The following is a 16,659-nucleotide window of genomic DNA, read 5'->3' on the forward strand; positions in this document are numbered from 1 at the left end:
TCAGCAGATGTGCCATTCAGACAGGGGCAGCCCCATAGCTCCAGAAAGCCTCTGGCGTGCTGAATGGTCAAGGAGACAGAGCCAGTACCCAGAATTCAGGGCCGGCTGTGGATCGGGGTGGAAAGGTTGAGGATGGATGAGGAAATTCACAGAGGTAACCGGGGCTTACCCCAGGGTATCAGAAACAAGACCTGGATCAGCAGGAATAATTTAAGACTCAAGTGGAACAGGAGATGCCAAAATATCTCCTGTCTTGGCAGCGGGGTGCTGGATTCAGCTCATACATCTTGCAAAAGATGGCTTTTACATTTTAAAGAATTTTGCATGGCAGTTGACATCAAGTTGGTGGGAGAATTTACCCATGGAAGTCAGCAAACCATGCAAGTCAATGGTATATTACTCAAAAATAATAAGAATAAACTACTGACACACATAAACAACATAGAGGACTCGGAAAAATTCATGCTGAGAAAGACTTGTATGATGAAAACTATAAAACACTGCTGAAAAAAGACAAATAAATGAAAACACATCCCATATTCATGGACTGGAAGTCTTAATAATGTTGAGATGTCAATTTTACAGGAAGCAATCTACAGATTCAATGCAATCCTTATCAAAATCCCAATGATGTTTTTTATAGAAATAGAAAAACCCATCCTAAAATTCACATGGAATCTCAAGAGACACTGAATAGCCAAAGCAATCATGAGAAAGAAAAACAAACCTTTTTTATTAAATCTTTATTGTTGAAAGTATTATATATGTTCCCCTGTTTCTCCCATTGACCCCCTCTAGCCAGCCCTCGCCCCTGCCCCCTGCCCCAGGTTTTCATCACCCTATTGTCTGTATCCATGGATTATGCATATATGCATACAAGTTCTTTGGTTGATCTCTTCCCACCCACCCACCCTCTCCTGCCTTCCTTCTGAGATTCTGTAGTAGATTCTATGCTTCGATGTCTTGATCTATTTTGTTCATTAGATTCTGCATATGAGTGAGATCATGTGATACTTGTCTTTCTCTGACTGGCTTATTTCGTTTAGCATAATACTCTCCAGGTTCCTCCATGTTGTCTCAAAGGGTAAGAGATCCTTCTTTTTCACTGCTGCATAGCATTCCATGGTGTAAATGTACCACAGCTTTTTTTCCACTCAGCTACGGATGGGCATTTGGGCTGTTTTCAGATCTTAGCTATTGTAAATTGTGCATACATTCTTTCTGATTGGTGTTTCAGATTTCTTAGGCTATATTCCTAGAAGTGGGATCACTGGGTCAAATGAGGTTCCATTTTTAATTTTTTGTGGAAACTCCATACTGTTTTCCATAATGGCTGCACCAGTCTGCATTCCCACCAGCAGTGTACTAGGGTTCCCTTTTCTCCACATCCTCACCAGTACTTGTCATTTGTTGATTTGTTGATGATAGCTATTCTGACAGGTGTGAGGTTATACCACATAGTCGTTTTAATTTGCATCTCTCATATAAATCTGTCCAAACGCTTAAATTGGGTGCATTGTATTGCATATAAATTATACTGCAATAACACTGATAAAAACACACACAACACAATGAGCCAGAATGGCAGGAAATTACTACTTCTGAAAGCAGACAGAGTTCAGGAATAATTTCCTCCATGGGCAGACTAGCACAGCTTTATCTAGATAAAGCTGATGCCAATACTGTAGGTAAGCTCTTGGAAACAAAGTAAAGATGCACAAATTGTGAAAACAGCAGTCCTCTACGATTATGAATGATTTTACAGGTCATAGGCACATAATCTAATTGTGACCAGAAAATGAAATAAAGGAGGCAGTGCTGTGCTGACTCATCAGGAAGGCTGAGTGCTTAAGTATGCTTCACACCCCCACCATGACTGCGTGGATGTAGAACCAGAGCCTGTACAGGTGACATGGAATTCCATAGATGGAATTTCCATGCTTCTTCTCAGGAAAATAGCAAAACACCACTTGTTGACAATAGTTTTAACCTCAGGGGGATATCTTTTGGTCTTTTTGATTCTTGATGCTGATTAACATTAAAAGAAAAAAAAAGTAACTGCTCTTATTGACATAGAACTTCATTTATCCTTTAAACTAAAAACAAGGACCAACTATCTCTTTACTTCTGACTGATAACAATTGAGTCCATTTTTTCTCTTAACGAAGCTTATTTTCAGTTATACATTTCGCAGCTTGATTTGATTTAATTCCCCCGATTTAATTTTTTAAAAAATATTTTTTTATTGATTTCAGAGAGGAAGGGAGAGGGAAAGAGAGATAGAAACATTAATGATGGGAGAGAATCATTGATCGGCTGCCTCCTGCATGCCCCACACTGGAGGTCAAGCCTGCAACCGGGGCATGTGTTCTGACCGGCAATTGAACCCTGACCTCCTGGTTCATAGGTCGACGCTCAACCATTGAGCCATGCTGGCCGGGCTCCCCCAATTTAATTTTTATTTGTAGTTTATTAGTTTGTGTAATTATAAATTTTTAAAAATTCAGTAACATTGTTTTATGTAATGGAGTCTGATTTTATGCTTACTTACTGCTGATGGGAAGTGAGACTTGTATTTTTATTTATATATTAAATAACCTTTTTCTATTTAAATAGATACATTTTAATCAAAAAAAAAAAAAGAATCACTCTAAAGAAAAATATGACTAATGGGCAGTGAGTGGGTTAGGGAAACAGTGCGATGAAACTGCTCAAATGTCTGAAATTTGGCAAAAGCCCTGCTGCTTCGTTGTCCAGTGAGAGGGCGGCGTGGGCTCTCCCGTGGCCTCCTGATAAGACGGAGCAGGCTCAGCAGTGCCCTGTACAGGTGAGCCTTTTAGAAGTCTTTTAGACCGTATTTTTACTGTCGCTTTTCTATGTTTAGGTACATAAATACTTGCCATTGTGTTACAATTGCCTACAGTATTCAGTGCAGTAGCATGTGTACAGGCTTGTGGCCTAGAAGCAACAGGCTGTGCACCACACGGCCGGACGGGGAGGGGGTGGTACCACCTCGGTGTGTGTAAGTGCACTCGATGGTGTTTGCACAACGATAACTGCCTACAGACGCCTTTCTCAGAAGATACCCCTTTTCAGTGATGCATGACTGTAATTGCCCATTGAAATCACCACTGACGGTTTGTCGGCAATTGAATATGTCCAAAGCACGTTCACGTCTCCCTGCTCTGACCCAAACCGGTTCCTCTTGATTTCTCCCCATATTTTGTGAATGGCACCACCATTTACCCAGTTACACGAGCCAAAAACCTGTGGCTATCCTTGACTCCTTCCTTCCTTTCTTTCTCGCCCACATCCAATCCATCTGTGAATCTCTCTGCTCTACCTCTAAGGAATATCCTAATCTGATTATCACTCACCACCTCCTCCCTGGCCATACGAGTCCATATCAGCATCACTTCTTCTTTAGACTCCTGCTGTCGATCGATTCCTAAGTGGCTTTCCCACTTCTGAGTTTACCTCTGCATAGTCGATTCTCTAAATAGTCACCGGAGGGATCTTTGCAAAACTTAAGCATATGCAGCCATGCCCCTGCTCCCAATTCTCTACCCACTTAGAATGAAGTCCAAATTCCTTATGAGGACCTTCTGTGATGTGGGCCCCTACCACCTCGCCAACGCCATTCCTTCTCACTGTGCTGCAGCCGTGCTGTTTCCTCACACACCAGGCATATCCCCCTTCGCAGCCTTTGCCTTTTCTATACCATCTGCTTGAGGTGCTTTCCCCCGGGTGGTCACCTTGGCTCACCCCCTAACTTCATTCAGTTTTCTGCTCAATGTCCCCGCCCCCACCAGAAGACACTTTCCCCGACCACCCTATTATCCCCTTCACTCTCTATCCCTTTCTCTTTCTCCACTTTATTTTTCCTGAACACCTCCTGCCTGAGCCAATATTTGAGTGAGTTAGGTCGCTAGTTAGTTCTCAAGTTAGTTATTGACTTGCCGGCTTACACATAAGCTTCATTAGAACAGGGCCCTCTCTCCATACCTGTGTATCCCCAGTGCCTAGCACAGTGCCTGGCGCACGGGAAGCCTCCGAAGATCCGTGTTGAATGAATGAATGACTTGCAAAGGCAGCGGGTGTGGTAGGTGCACAGCCGGTGGATTTCCCAGGCCACCTGCCCCCGCGCCCTTTTCAAACACTCTAGGGCGCCAGCCACACCTCCCGGGGTCGGGGGCGTCTCGGGTCCTTCCGTCCTCCCGCCTGGAGGGGGAGTCGAGCCTCGGTGGGCGGGGAGCGGAGGGAGCGGCGGCCGGGCGGCCCTCTCTATGGTCCCCTCCCCAGCCCCTCGCCCCGCCCGGTGCCTCTATGGTTCTTCCTGTCAGCAGTCGGGAGGGGGCGCTGTGCGCAGGCGCGCGCTGACGCCGCGGCGGGGCCGGAAGGAGCGCGGCGGTGGCCTCCGCGGCCGCGACGGAGCTGCCGGTTACGGCTTGCGGGGACTGGGCGCCCGGCGACGGGGGCTTCCAAGCCCGCCTCGCGAGCCGGAGAGCTGAGTGGCGAGTAAGTGGCGGCCGCGGGCGCGCGGCTCCTCCGCAGGCTCCCGAGGCGAGTGGCGTCTCCGCCCGGCGCCTCCTCCAGCGCGGGGTCGGGCGGGGGCCTCGGCCGTGAGGGGCGGCGGGGGCGCGGGGCGGCCGTGAGGCGGGAGCGACAAAGGCGCGCGCGGCCGGAGGGCCCTGCCCCGCTCCCGTCACTTCGGGAAGTTTTGCGGGCCGGCCCGTCGGCCTGCGGCGCGAGGGCGAAGGCGCCGAAAGTCCCGACTTTCCTGGGCGTCCGCCCTCACGGGAGGCGGCGTCCGTGGAGCCGCGCGCGGCCTGGAGCGCGGGGGGCGAGGCGCTCTGACTGAACTCCGGGGGCTGGCGGGCCGCAGCCCCGCACCCCGCCCTGGGGGGTGTGTCCCCCGAAAGCCGGCGACAGCTCCGCAGCCCTCGGGAGGACGTCCAGGGGCGCCCGATCCCGCCGCGGAGAAGGCGACCCTGACGGACGTGCCCGCGGCGCGGGGCGCGGGGCGCGGGACCAGAGCGATGCGCCCGCGGGACGGGGCCGCACCCTGTGCACCGCGTCGCCACCACCTCGGGCCCCTTCAGCCCCGTGGCCGCCCGCGCCGAGTGCCTGCGGGGCCCGCTTGGTTCCAGGGCGGCTTCCCACAGGCAGCCGCCGGGACCGCGGGGAAGGCTCGGAGGCGCGGCGCTGAGAGCCTCGGCGGGGCCTGTCCCGGGCGCGCTCCTCGCGGAGGGGGAAGCTGTGCGCCCGCGGGCAGAGGCCGGGACCGACTCCGCCTCGAACACCTTGTCCGAAAGGAAGGAGGAGCGCGCAGAGCTGGCCTTGCCCTGCTTTTGTTTGTGATTCGTTGCCGCCAGGAACCGGCCCTCCGGCGAGGGTGAGGGGCAGGGAGCAGCTGACTTTGAGGAAATAGCTGGAGAGCCGGCCCGACCTGGGCCCTCCTTGTGAAACCTAAATGCCTGCTTCAGCCTGTGGAGATATGCAAGAAGGAAGTTGGTGCGGGTCGGGGAGACTGAAAGTTTATAAAGTAGGATAGAGGAGAGCATCCGTGTTTGCTGACAGCTGCTATTTAAAAAAAAGCAAAACATTTTTATTGATATTGAGAGAGAGAGAGGTGTGTGTGAGAGAAACAGCCACAGGCTGCCCGCCTGCAGGGGGGATCCAGCCCTAAGCGGGCCTGTGCCCTGAACTGAAAACCGCCCAGCTGAGCCACACCGTCCAGGGTAGCTATTTTTTTTTTTTCTTCTTAACCCTCACCAGAGGATATGTTAATTGATTTTGGAGGAAAAGGAGGGGAGGAAGAGGGAGAAACGTCTGTGTGAAAGAGGAACATGGATTGGTTGTCTCCGGTTCTTGCCAGACCCAGGATCAAACCCGCAGCCTAAGCATGTGCCCTGAGGGAATCAAACCCTTTGGTGTGCGTCACCAGCTGCAGCCAACAGAGCCACCCCCTCAGGCTGGTGGCTGCTGTTTTATGAGTGCGTACCATATTCTGTTAAGATTTCGGAGACATCATAACTAATTTCACACCTAACCATGTTATTTTTTTAAAAATACACTTTTATTGATTTCAGAGAGGAAGGGAGATGGAGAGAGAGAAAATCATTGATCGGCTACCTCCTGTGCACTCTGCCACTGGATGGAGCTGGAAACCTGGGCATGTGCCCTGACCGGGAATGGAACCGTGGCCTCCTGTTCGTGGTTGGCACTCAGCCACTGCGCCACAGCACCCAGGCCCTAACCATGCTTTTGTCGTTGTTGTTAATCCTCACCCAAGGACATTTTTCCCATTGATTTCTTAGAGAGAGGGAAAGACAGAAAGATCAATGAGAGTAACACATTGATTGGTTTCCTCCTGCAGGTACCCCGATTAAGGCCCAGTCCCAGGAGGAGCCTGCAAGCTCTGTATGTACCCTTGACGGCAATCAAACCCGTGACCCTTTGGACCCTTTGGTCTGCAGGCTGACAGTCTATCCACTGAGCCAAACCGGCTAGGGCTCTAACCATGTTATTTTATCCTCGTTGCTAATCATAATAGGACATAACATGATGCTATGTGCCAGATATTGTTCTAAGTGGTTTCCATATAGTAACTCTTAATCCTCAATGACATGGGTTTTGTTATTCTTATTTTTAAAAGGAAGAAAATGAGGTGCTGAAAAACAACTTACCTAATCACAAAGCTTACAAGTGTCTGACTAGAATTTGAAATCAGTTTGATTCCAGTTCATGCTCCTAATTATCCTGCTATACCAGTGGATATTTATTCAAAAGGCTCTTATGGAGTATTAATTTGTGTCTGTCAGTGTGCTGTGTCCTGGGACTATGGGAACAAATAAGATGTAAGGTCCCACCTTTTAGAACTTGTTTTAGCAGAGGAAGTGGATATTAAACACAGCTTCCTAAATAATTGTAGATTATTAGTGTGCCAAGTCCTTTGAAGGAGTGAGACATGTGTGCATGAATAATGGGGATAGTCAGGAAAAGTTTTTCTCTGAGGAAGTGACATTTAAGATGAAGTGAAGGATGGTAGAGTTCATTTGGTCAGTGAGAGGCAGTGAGGAGTTATCCAGCCGGAGAAAAGAGCTGGAAGTGAAGGAGGAGCACGGCACACTCAAGAAACAGCCATTATCACCGCGGAATGGTGAATGGGGGAGAAGGAGGAGGTGAGGCTAGCTGTGTCAGCAAGTGTCAGGAGGCAGCGTTTTGCAGGCCATGGCAAGGATTTTGATTCTACCGTGATGAGTTTTGTGGCTTAAAAAAAACAAACTCTCAGTGCTATATTAAAACATCGAAGGTAGAACCTGTAGGCAGGGAAAAAAAGGATGGTGTCAAGAGAATTCAATTATAAAAAGGTCATTGAAAACATTGATTTTTTTTTTTTTTTTTTTACCCCCTTGTAGATGAAAAAGTGCTTACTTAACTATTCTAGTTTCTGAACCGATATTCAGTTGACAGTTAAGGGGAAAAAAAATTTTTTAAGGGAAATCTTAATGTTATATGTTAAACTCTAGCCTACCCAATGAAGATTTTTAATTTAATTTTGTTATTAAAACTTTTACTGTAGAAAGATACTGATTACAGGATTTTTAGAGCTTTTATTTATTTATTTATTTTTAAATATATTTTATTGTTTTTTTACAGAGAGGAAGGGAGAGGAACAGAGAGCCAGAAACATCGATGAGAGAGAAACATCAATCAGCTGCCTCCTGCACGCTCCCCACTGGGGATGCGCCCGCAACCAAGGCACATTCCCTTGACCGGAATCGAACCTGGGACTCCTCGGTCCTCAGGCCAACGCTCCATCCACCGAGCCAAACCGGCCAGGGCTAGAGCTCTTTTAAACTCTGCTTAAATTCCAGACTAATTGTTTGCATAATTATACATGTAATTATGGATGGCATTCTACCTTAGGTCTTTCATTTTTGTCTATTTATTAAAATTAACATGTATTGCATTTTCTTTTTTTTTTATTAAATCTATATTGTTCAGATTATTACATTTGTTCCTCTTTTTCCCCCCCATAACTCTCCTCCTTCCAGTTCCCACCCCACCCTCCGCCCTCACTCCCCACCCACTATCCTCATCCATAGGTGCACGATTTTTGTCCAGTCTCTTCCCGCATCTCCCACACCCCTTTCCCCCCCAAGAATAGTCAGTCCATTCCCTTTCTATGTCCCTGATTCTATTATAATCACCAGTTCATTCTGTTCATCAGATTATTTATTCACTTGATTCTTAGATTCACTTGTTGATAGATGCATATTTGTTGTTCATAATTTGTATCTTTACCTTTTTCTTCTTCCTCTTCTTAAAGGATACGTTTCAGCATTTCATATAATCCTGGTTTGGTGGTGATGAACTCCTTTAGCTTTTCCTTATCTGTGAAGCTCTTTATCTGACTTTCAATTCTGAATGATAGCTTTGCTGGATAAAGTAATCTTGGTTGTAGGTTCTTGGTATTCATCACTTTGAATAATTCTTGCCACTCCCTTCTGGCCTGCAAAGTTTCTGTTGAAAAATCAGCTGACAGTCATATGGGTATTCCCTTGTAGGTAACTGACTGTCTTTCTCTTGCTGCTTTTAAGATTCTCTCTTTGTCTTTAGCCCTTGGCATTTTAATTGTGATGTGTCTTGGTGTGGTCCTCTTTGGGTTCCTTTTGTTTGGGGTTCTCTGTGCTTCCTGGACTTGTAAGTCTATTTCTTTCACCAGGTAGGGGAAGTTTTCTGTCATTATTTCTTCAAATAGGTTTTCAATATCTTGCTCTCTCTCATCTTCTGGCACCCCTATAATTCTGATGTTGGTACGCTTGAAGCTGTCCCAGAGGCTCCTTACACTATCTTCGTATTTTCGGATTCTTTTTTCATTTTGCTTTTCCGGTTGGGTGTTTTTTGCTTCTTCGCATTTCAAATCTTTGACTTGATTCTTGCGCTCCTCTGGTCTGCTGTTGGGAGTCTGTATAATATTCTTTATTTTAGTCCATGTATGCTTAATTTCTAGTTGGTTCTTTATCACAGCATCGAGGGTCTCATTAGATTTCTTGTAGATCTCATTATCGGCAGTTTCTAGAAAATTATTGAAAGACCTTAAAAGTGTGGTTCTGAATTCTATATCCTCCATCAACATTTGTGTCCTGTTTCTTTGTCTCCGCATTTTTTATGATTTCTTGGTGCACCACCTAGTGGTCTTTGTGCGCAGTCTTGTAGTTAAGCCTTGATTGTTGTAGCTAATACCGGGGGTGATTTGACCTCCAGGCCAACTGGCTGTGAGAATCAGCTGTGTCTGCAGTGGGAGAACTTCTGTCCTCTGGGGAGGTGCTAATCTAGCCTTTGCCTGAGGCTATCCAGCAAATGGCTCTGTGCAGGGCTTGGGCAGGGCAGGTCGCACGGGATCAACGGGCGGAGCGAGCAGTTATGGCTGCTCTCAGTCCTGTTCCCAGAGGCTCTGCCTCTCAGTCCCAGCAACCGCTGCAAACCTCAGAGAGAAAGCTGCCTTCGCGCTCCGACCGATGCCAGACAGTCCCGCTTCTCCCGTTTGAGTCTGGGTCCCCAGAGACTCGCCCAGAACTGGAGCTCAGAGCCTGAGACTCCCTCCCGATTGAAACAACCGCGCCCTCAGCCGCCAGCCCGCTCCGCGTGCACCTCCGCACCTTTGTATTTTCTGCACTGCGCCTCCTCTGAGTCTCGGTATGCTGTTCTGTTTCCTTCTAGTTGAAGAATTTCCCCTCAGCCAGCCTTCCTGTGGTTCTGGGTGATGTCCTTTCCGTCTTTTAGTTGTATTTTTGAAGTGGTTGTGCGAGGCAGCAATCTCCGGTGTTTACCTATGCCGCCATCTTGGTTCCTCCGCATTGCATTTTCTTATTCCGAATTCATCACCTGCCTTATTCTTTCTTAATAGTATCACCATCCTTCAGTTACCTGATCTCAACATCTAAATCACCTTTGACTCCTTTCTTCCTCTTGCCCTGATGGCTAATTACATACAAAAATCCTATTGAATCTAATTCTATAGTGGGTATCTCGTATCTTTTTCCTCCCCTGCTTGCTTTTAGCTCTAGTTCAGACTTTACTAGCTCTTGTTTCTGGGTTTCCTGCCACCGTATGTCTTCTACAGTCGGTCTCATATATTACAACTAGGTTGATTTTCTTTTCTTTTCTCTTTTTTTAAAAATATGTTTTATTGATTTTTTACAGAGGAAGGGAGAGGGATAGAGAGTTAGAAATATTGATGAGAAAGAAACATCAATCAGCTGTTTTCTTCACACAGCCTACTGGGGATTTGCCTGCAACCGAGGTACATGCCCTTGACCGGAATCGAACCTGGGACTCTTCAGTCCGCAGGCCGACACTCTATCCACTGAGCCAAACCGGTTAGGGCTAGGTTGGTTTTCTTAAAGCACAACTCTCCATTGCTTCCCATTGGATAGGTAATAAAATTTGAGCTTCAGTTAGGTGTTGACACATACCAAACCACACCCAAACTTAGTGACTTAGTACAACAATTTTATTTATTAAGAGTTTTGTGAGTCAGGTGATTGGGAAGAGCTCACCTGGGCCATGTTTTTTCTCATCCACATGCTGTCAAATGAGGTGGCTGGGGCTGGAGGACCCACTTCCAAAATGGCTTCTTCATTCCCAAGCCTTGTCAGAGACTGTGGGAAGACTGGGTCCTACTGGCCTTTCCCTCTCCATGTTGTGTGTCAGGGCTTTCCACATGGTGACTAAGCTTCAAGAGCCCAAGATGGAAGCTGCTGCGTCCTTTAAAGGCTAAGTCTGGAGCTGGCACAACATCCAATTTAGCTTAAATACTGCTATCTCTGTTAAACATTTCCTGACTGCCTGCCCTTCCCAATTGGAATAGTCTTTTTATTGCACTAATGACTTTATACTTTTTCGGTAGTTAATTATATGAATACTAGAGACCCAGTGCATGGGATTCATGCACTGGTGGGGGGTGTGGCCTGCAGGGATCAGCTCACTGCAGGAGCAGCTGAGCAGCGCTCTCATTGTGGGAGCACACTGACCACCGGGGGCAGCTCCTGCGTTGAGCGTCTGCCCCCTGGTGGTCAGTGTGTGTCATATCCACCTGTTGACTAGTTGTTCTGGTCGTTCCACCATTCGATCGCTGGGCTTTTATTATATAGGATAGGATTGGATTTTCCTATTGATGGGACTCTCAAGTTCCTTGAGGCAAGATCCATGTTGTATTTTTTGATATTTATTCACCATGATGTATAACACATTATTTACACAATGTGGCAGGCTCACAATAAATATTTGTTGAATTCTTTTACTGCATTTTAATTTTAAGTGTTAATGTAAATAATACCAATTTAGTATAGAAAAATCAGAAAATAAAAGGAAGCAAAAAATATAAACTTTAAACTTACTACTTAGAAATAGCCATTTTTAACTTTTTGTTGTGTTGATTTAATATTGATTAAATGTTAGTACAGTCTTAGAAAGAATAGATATCCAAATACTGGTTAAGAAGCTAGAATTTGAATGAAGAGCAAAATTCATTTATAGACACTTGAAAAATATGTTAGGAGGGCCGAAACCGGTTTGGCTCAGTGGATAGAGCGTTGGCCTACGGACTGAAGGGTCCTGGGTTCGATTCTGTTCAAGGGCATGTACCTGGGTTGCGGGCACATCTCCAGTGGGAGATGTGCAGGAGGCAGCTGATCGATGTTTCTCTCTCATCGATGTTTCTAGCTCTTTGTCTCTCTCCCTTCCTCTCTGTAAAAAATCAATAAAATATATTTTTTTAAAAAAATATGTTAGGAGGAGGCATTGTATGGGGCTGGTATGATGAGCATGTCAGCTTCTCCTAGCCTGTACTTGACTCTGCTTTGCCCACCTTTCCCTGGGAATGTTCAGAGATTAATTCAATACATTTGAAACATCTTTTATTACTTCCAAGTCAGTGTCTACAGCAGTGACAGGCATATTTATGGAGATTACTATGGAAAGCAGGAACACTACAAAACTCTAGGAATATGCATCGGAAAGAAAAATGGAGAAGTAACATGAATAGAAGAATGAGAAGAAAATGATTGTTAGAGACAGACCCATCTGTCTCTGGCCATGAGGATGCAAAGATGCAATTCTGAAAACCAGAAAATTGCATGAAAGAACCATGCGTGATTCCCAATTTTTTCTGACTGTTTTCCAAGTTTTCTATTATGGGCTATACTTTATAACTGAGGAAAACCCTGAGAAACTGATTGTCACGTATGCTATTTTACCTGACTCTGTTTACATATGGCTGTGATTCACAGTTTCAGTCTCTGACAGAAAGGTGTTTTTGGGGCCACTAATTTATCAATCGACTGTGAGACACCGGAAATAAAGCTGTGAGTAAGATATAGGCAAGGGCATAGGTAGAAAAGGATTAAAATATGAACTCTTGCCATAGCCATTTGGGCTCAGTGAATAGAGCATTGGCCCGAAGACTGAAGGGTCCCTGGTTTGATTCCAATCATCTCCCCCTCCTTTCCACCCTAAAAATCAAGGGAAGAATATCCTCAGGTGAGGATTAACAAAAATAAATCCTCTTATATAATAAAAGGCTAATATGCAAATTGTCCCCTTGACCAGGAGTTTGACAGGAGGGCGGGGCCAGCCAGCCAACCGCCTGTGGCCCCTGATCACCACCACCCCCACCCCCCAATCGGGTGAGGCCGACCTGCCAACCGCTCTTGGCCCCTCCCCCTGGCTGGCCCAACCTGATCGGCCCTGATTGGGGCAGGCGGGCCCTGGACCCCACCTGTGCATGAAGTGTGCACTGGGCCTCTAGTAAATACATAAAATGTGAATGTTTTCTCATGATGATTCATCCATAAAAGGAAGGACAATTGTTGGAGTGGAAGAGAATGGAGTAACTGTCATCTAAGTTTACTTAAATTTTAAAAATATAGTAGTACTAGCAAAGATTCTTCACAGTTAGGAAATTATAAAATATGTGCTAATTTTAAAAAAAAATATTTTTATTGATTTCAGAGAGGAAGGGAGAGGGAGAGAGAGAGACATCAATGATGAGAGAGAATCATTGATCGGCTGCCTCCTGCACGCCCCCACTGGGGATGGAGCCCGCAACCCGGTCATGTGCCCTTGATCAGAATTGAACCCGGGACCCTTCAGTCCACAGGCCGACACTCTATCCACCGAGCCAATCCGGCTAGGGCATGTGCTAATTTTTTGTTTTATTTTGAAAGCATTAACTGATATTTGACTATAAAATATAGTCATAAACATAATTTTTATAATAAAGGGAAGAGGCAAGAACTGACATCATCTTTTTTGGGTGGCATTTCTAATTTCTGGATTTCACTTTTGTTTAACTATTTTCTTCAGTTGTGTGATCAAGAAGTGAAAGACATAGTTTCTTGCTACTTCCAGAGAGAAAACAAAGTATCTTTTATAGAGAGAAGTAAGGGTTTTACTGTGAATAGTTTTAATACTAGTGAAAGGTAACTTGTAAGAGAAAAAATACACTTGTTCCCCCCTTGTTTGGCTGCATTGCCAACTTTTATTATAAATAAACACTGTATCTACTGTATACTTGTGATAAAGCTCTTGTTTTGATGGCTTTTACCATACACAAAAATTTCTCTCTCTCTATATATATATGTATATATGTGTATGTATATATACATACACATATATACATGTACACACACAAACACATGTATTTTATTCTTCACCTGAAGATATTTTGTTCTTGTTTTTTTAAAAAATATATTTTATTGATTTTTCTACAGAGGGGAAGGAAGAGGGATAGAGCTAGAAACATCGATAAGAGAGAAACACCAACCAGCCGCATCCTGCACACCCCACACTGGGTACGTGCCCGCAACCAAGGTACATGCTCTTGTCCGGAATTGAACCTGGGACCCTTGAGTCCGCAGGCCGACGCTCCATCCACTGAGCCAAACCGGTCAGGGCTGGGGTTTTCTTTTTAGAGAATGGAAAGAAGCAAGAAAGAGAAATATCAATGTGAGAGAAAAAACATCATTTGGTTGCCCTCTGTATGTGATTGACTGGGAATCAAACTTTCCACTTTTTGGTGTCCGGACAGTGCTCCAGCCAACAGCCATCTGGCCTAGGCTGCTTTCTCATATTTTATTTAATCTTCAACACAGCCTTACAAGATAAGAATAGCTGTTTCTGTTTCACAGATAATAATAATAGTCATAATGTGACAGTTGCTATGTCCCAGGCACTATATTTAACTCAATTTGGTTTTAAAATCATGTTTTTATTTTACAAATGGAGGAACTGGACTCAAGAGGTTAAGTGTTTGTCGAAACCGGTTTGGCTCAGTGGATAGAGCATTGGCCTGCGGACTGAGGGGTCCCAGGTTTGATTCCGGTCAAGGCATGTACCTGGGTTGTGGGCACATCCCCAGTAGGAGGTGTGCAGGAGGCAGCTGATCAATGTTTCTCTCTCATCGATGTTTCTATCTCTCTTCCTCTATGTAAAAAATCAATAAACTATATTAAAAAAAAAAAAGGAGGTTAAGTGTTTTGCGCAGTTACTGGTTTACTAAATGGTGAAACCAGGTTTATACCTAAGCAGTCTGATCTGAAGCCCAGATGAGAGGACTGAATGTCAGGGGGTTGAATGACCTTTACAGCGAAATTAGAAGTAGAAATTTCATCAGATTCTTTTTCACACTGCAGCTTTGGGCCACTGTGTGCTATTCATGAAGAAACTTGCTTAACTACAAGCTTGACATTCTTAATTAGATGTAAAATAAATCACAGTTCCTTTTGATTTACAGTGTAAAACTGAAGAAACCTAGTTGTGGTAAAAGAAGAAATAAGAAACTTGGTTGTTATAATTAAGTGTTCAAAATACTTTTTAAAAATTACATTTGAGCCCTAGCCTGTTTGACTCAGTGGATAGAGCGTCGGCCTACGGACTGAAGGGTCCCAGGTTCGATTCTGGTCAAGGGCATGTACCTTGGTTGCGGGCACATACCCAGTGGGGAGTGTGCAGGAGGCAGCTGATCGATGTTTCTAATTCTCTATCCCTCTCCCTTCCACTCTGTAAAAAAAATCAATAATCTAAGTTGGAAAATGCTGATATTATTTGACTATCTTTGTAGACGTTAATGAGAGAAAGCGAGTGGGGAGCTTACCTCTAAAGTACATAATTTCTCCCAGGAAGGCAAAGAAAATTGAGATTTTCTTAGGTATAAAGAAAAATCTTGAGTGGGTAAGTTGCAGATAGGATCTTGGAACTAAAGAGGCCCCATAGCAGGTACAATTATACCCTTTTGGTTCTTATTTATTGATTTTCATTCTTGTAATTTTTCAAAGGAAAGCAGGAAAAATGGTTCACAATCAAATTATAGAAAGAATTAAAAGTAATAATGCTCCCCTTCTGATTCCCAATTGCTGTTTCACATAGGCAACCACTTTCACCTCCCTTATAATGGATTTGCTTCCCCTAACTTTTCATAGTGTAATATAACACAGAAATAAGTTTCACCCCAAACAACTAAGTTTAAGTCTGTGCCTAAACTTTATCTAAATGGAATCAGTCCATACACACACACACACACACACACACACACACAAAACACACACTTTTTATGTCTGGATTCCTTCACTCAGTAACTATGTTTTAATATCTACCCACATTGTATGTGACTGTAATGGCTTCATTTTTTTTTTTCTGTATAAGGTTTTAATTATATGAATATACCATAATGTATTTGTCCATTCTATCATTGATGTATGTCCCTTTTAGTTTTTGGCTTGTAGAATTAATGCTGCTGTGAACATTCTTGTGCATACACCTGATACATGTAAACTATGTTTCTATAATTCAGACTTCTAGCAGTGGATTGTTGGGTCTTTAGGGGACATATATCTTCCACTGTAATTATAAGGTGTCAAGCTTTTTTGCACAGTTATGTTACCTATTTACATTCCCACAAACAGTGTAGGAGGGTGCCCTTTTCTGCACATGCTCACAATGCTTGTTATATGTTGTCTTTTTTATAATAGCCATTCTGACAGATGTGAGGTGATATGCATTTCCCTGATGATTAGTGATGTTGTCTTTAGATGTACCTGTTGGCCATTTGAATATCTTACTTGGAAGAAAGGATTTAGGTCCTTTGCCATTTTTAAATTGGATTATTTGTATTTTTGGTGTTAAGTAATATGAATTCTTTATATATTTTGGATTTTAACCCCTTATCAATTAGATGATTTACAAATATTTCCTCCCATTCCACTGGTTGCCATATAATTGAGTTTTAAGTATACTTTTTGTTTTTTATATGTCCCACCTGTCCTTTGATCTTTTATTTATCTTTTATATGTTATTTTGCAGTAATTGTTCTTATTTATTCCACTAGAGGCCTGGTGCACGAAATTCATGCACTCGGGGGTGGGGCCCCTCAGCCCAGCCTGCGCCCTTTCACAGTCTAGGAGCTCTCAGGATGTCCAACTGAGGGCTTAGGCCTGCTCCCCACGGGGAGCAAGCCTAAGCCAACAGTCGGACATCTTTAGTGCTGCTCTGAGGTGGGAGAGGCTCCCACCACCACTGCTGCATTCGCTAGCCATGAACCCGGCTTCTGGCTGAGTGGCACTCCTGTGAGAGCACTCTGACCACCAGGGGGCA

The 16,659-nt window shown here is 44.6% G+C and overlaps 1 protein-coding gene across 1 annotated transcript in view; it reads left to right on the top strand.

Moving 5' to 3' along the window:
• The first annotated feature begins 4,389 nt into the window (after positions 1-4,389).
• Positions 4,390-16,659, top strand: part of RNF216 (ring finger protein 216) — a 124,273-nt gene continuing 112,003 nt past the window's right edge. Inside the window, exons 1-2 of the mRNA XM_081092963.1 lie at positions 4,390-4,518; positions 6,380-6,423. The gene's annotated coding sequence lies outside the window, so the exon portion shown is untranslated. The remainder of the gene's footprint in view (positions 4,519-6,379; positions 6,424-16,659) is intronic.

The sequence above is a fragment of the Myotis nattereri genome (assembly GCF_964212035.1).
Source record: "Myotis nattereri genome assembly, chromosome: 5".
NCBI classification, from domain to species: Eukaryota; Metazoa; Chordata; class Mammalia; order Chiroptera; family Vespertilionidae; genus Myotis; species Myotis nattereri.